Source organism: Oryzias melastigma, linkage group LG7, assembly GCF_002922805.2.
Source record: "Oryzias melastigma strain HK-1 linkage group LG7, ASM292280v2, whole genome shotgun sequence".
NCBI classification, from domain to species: domain Eukaryota; kingdom Metazoa; phylum Chordata; class Actinopteri; order Beloniformes; family Adrianichthyidae; genus Oryzias; species Oryzias melastigma.
The window spans coordinates 18,848,890-18,852,335 of record NC_050518.1 but is presented as its reverse complement, the minus strand read 5'-3'; the positions used below and the strand labels follow the sequence as shown (position 1 = coordinate 18,852,335).

Genomic DNA, 3,446 nt, shown 5'->3' with positions numbered 1-3,446 from the left:
TTTTCCATTTTAGTTCCTGTCATCACCATTCTACTTCCTGCTGTCTTCCTTCCTAAAATCAGCTCCAAAATGGAAGCGGACCACGAAGATACGCTCTCTAGATGATCTAACGAAACACAAATGTGTCACTACTATATTTACGTATTGATGGCGTGCTCTAAACGATCCTCATAGAGGCGGTTTTGTGCTACAACTTATCCATCTGATGAGGAAACAAAATAAGGTCACTGCTCTCCAGCATCAGTGAAAATCAACGGTTCTGCTTGGAGTCAGATGATTTTGAGCCTCTGGAGCAGAAGAGTGAAAAGCCTGAAAGACTGGAGTGTTGGAAGAGGAAGGACTTGTTGAAAGGGTTCACAACAGAGCAGAGGTGAGCAAACTTTTTGACTGGTGGGTCACAAAGGGTTCTAAAATTTGAAAGAAAGGCCGGATCAAGAGCATCATGGAGTGTTTCCGTAATCCACCTCATAATAGAAAGAAATAATGTGGAATCTGGACAAAAATATGCTTTAATTTTGATTAAAAACTAATCTTTATATTTTAAAACACAACACTTTGGAGTTTTTGTTTCAAAACTGACTTTTGTTGTTAATTTAGTGCTAATTGCACCAACTGGTCAATGTTCTTCAGCGAAAAACTTAAACTTATAGAAATGTTTCATTCATGTGGTGTTGAAATGATCGGAAAAATGACTATCAAACTCAAAAAACCCACATGAATGTCAGAAAAACTACAGCACATGAATGCAGCCTAACTTTCTGCACCTCAACTAAAGAACAAATGTATTTATAGTGCACCATTTATGTGGAGACACCAGAATTACAGGAAAAACAAGACATTATTAAGGGTGAAATGTCCATAAATGGAGGGTTTGTATGCAGGAAAAACAAAAACTTGAATCATTTCATTAATAAGTTGAAACATGTTGCTCACCTTTTTAGTTTATCCCAGCAGGGGTCACCACAGCAAATCAGCTTTCACCAATTTGCACATTTGGTTTGGCAGAGAGTTTCACGCCGGATTCCTGACATGAATGACGCTGTGTTTTAACCAGGCTGGGGACAGGTACAGGGAGACTCAGACTTGGGCCCCCTTGTGGCTACATGGTTAGGCAGGTTAGGCATTTTAAATTCGTGATACACAGATAGTTAGAGTGTAAAAGGTAAACTTCAAGTTTATATATGCTTGTAGTACACTTAAACAGACTACTTGTTGCTAAGGGGAAAAAAACCTAAATGTGAGAGGATGAAAACAAAACAAACCAACAGGAGCTGAAATGCTGAGCAGACAGACGACAGTTAAAAAAGCCAAAAGTGGTTTTCAGTAAACTGCAGGCTAATGAACACAATGGGAAGCAGCTGCTGTGATTTGCAAACTGAAGCAGGTGTGAACAAAAAAAAAGCAAGAAACTCAACTGAACCACAAACTAGTGTCGTTAAAGAGCCACTCCAATGAGATGAACATCATGTTCAGGGTGTTTTTAACATGTTCTTGTAACATTTTTCTGACAAAGGAGGACATAAGTAAAAGAATTTAAGATTAAATCTGCATTTCTTCATTCAAATCATGTTGAATCAAGAAGAGATAAAAACTTGTTTGAAAAAGTTTGAGTTTGAAATCTCTGCTACGATGCTAAATCATCCACTTGAAGACAAATTAAAATCTTCATTTTACTCATTTGAGCTCTGAGTCTGGTTTTATGTAAATAAAGTTTTATTTAATATAAATGTTTTTATAAATTACATTTTTTATAAGTTTTCATCAGTGGATTCATAAAAAATCTTAATAAAATGTTTATATTTATTAAGTTTTTTTATGGCAAATGGGTGAAGACATATTTGATGTTAAAAAAAATTGTGTTAAACTTCAGGGCACTGAATAGTCCTGCACTATATACTCTTTTTAGGAGTTAGTTGCTTCAGTCGCATCAGTTGCTGCAGATGGAGAATCCTTCGATTGCGAAAGAAGTCTTTATTAACAAAAAACAAAAAAATGGTAAATGCCTCCCATCTGTGTGTCCCACCCGTGTCCTGATCCTGCCCTGGTGTCGTTTTGCTGCATGTACAGAACCTCTTATTTCGTTCTGAAAGCCAAATCCTGTGGATTTCTCTAGATCCATCTGCTCCATGAACGGGACAACCGTGACTGCCGGGATTTCTGCCAGGATTTTATTCAAAACCTGAGCTCAAACGTGTGATTGATTTATGTGCAGCAGAGTCACTTCATCTCCAGCTTCTACATCTTTTTCTGTGATAAAGTAGACGTACTTTGGCTTTGACTGGGAAACATCTTGAAGTGATTTGCAGTGACGGGCGAGCAGAAGGATTGGGTGGGAGTCCAGACAGCTTTTTTCAACACTTATTGATGCAGATAAAAGCACATGTACAATTTTAGAAACATATATCATATAATAAATAAAGAATTAGTACAAGTTACAAAATCATTTTTAAGTTTTGGGGGACAGAACAATAAAATTAAACGTTTTCTTTTTCACCTTTTGTAGTTTTTAAACAGGATTATGAGAGTTTATGACAAAAAAATCAGGAAATAAAACGCATTAGTTTGTTGCATCACAATCCCCAAATATCTGAACAAATTGTCCAATGCATATTCCTATTTTCCCTCTATTTCTGTGCTAACATCTGAGGCTCTGCAGTGGCTTTTTTTAAATTTTGTTTTTATTTTCAGTTAATTTTTCATTTTTTTTAACATGTCAGAAACTGAGCAAAATTATGGTTAAAGGTTTAATCTGCAATCAGAGTGATTTATTATTAGAATAAGATGAAGTACATATTCTTAGCCATATTTGAGTTGGCTTTCTTGGATTTTTATTTCAAATAAATCTGTTGCAGCGGGAGGATCTTATTTGACACGACAGGGTGTATTTTATTTTGAAAGGAACTTGATGTGCTGCAAACGTAAAAGAAGAGAAAACTATCTTAGAAAAACACATCACTTGATTAAATTTTTCAAAGCTATATTTTTAAAATAAATTACATAAAGGCCGCAAAAACTTTGTTTTTTTTTCTTAATGGTGAGATGGGAATTTCACTAGTACGAAATTGGCCCGTTTGTCTGTTTTAGTGTTACAGGTTGCAGACCCCTGCTCTAATTAGATGCATCTGGCAAATTTCTGGAACAATTTTTAAAAATTCAAAAAAAAAAAATCTAAAAAGTCTTTTTTTTCTTTGCAAAATGTGTCTAAAAAATAAAATAATGAAAAAAAATCTATGTATAAAATATCTCGTTTTTGGCAGAAAAAACAGTAAAATGTTGATTATTTCTAAAATACTTCCTCCTCTTTTGGACAGAAAAAAGTTTCTTAAAGTACGAGCCACTAGGTGGCGCTATATGCTCATGATTTTTCTGTCCTTCTGCTTGATTTTCTGATTGTTTTTCTGAGCGACTCCACACTGCCCTCTAGTGGCAGTAAAAATAAGTACACC

The 3,446-nt window shown here is 35.2% G+C and overlaps 1 protein-coding gene across 4 annotated transcripts in view; it reads right to left on the bottom strand.

Annotated features, from left to right (window-relative positions):
- si:dkey-261h17.1 overlaps positions 1-1,345 on the bottom strand; it is a 25,909-nt gene extending 24,564 nt beyond the window's left edge. For 2 of the 4 annotated variants that reach the window (XM_036212848.1, XM_024293822.2), the window contains exons 1-2: positions 1,267-1,282; positions 934-1,055 (exon numbers count right to left, since the gene is read on the bottom strand). The gene's annotated coding sequence lies outside the window, so the exon portion shown is untranslated. Of the gene's footprint in view, positions 1-933; positions 1,238-1,262 lie in introns of those variants that run through there. The other 2 variants (XM_024293821.2, XM_024293823.2) reach the window with 2 other exon arrangements.
- Positions 1,346-3,446: the final 2,101 nt, after the last annotated feature.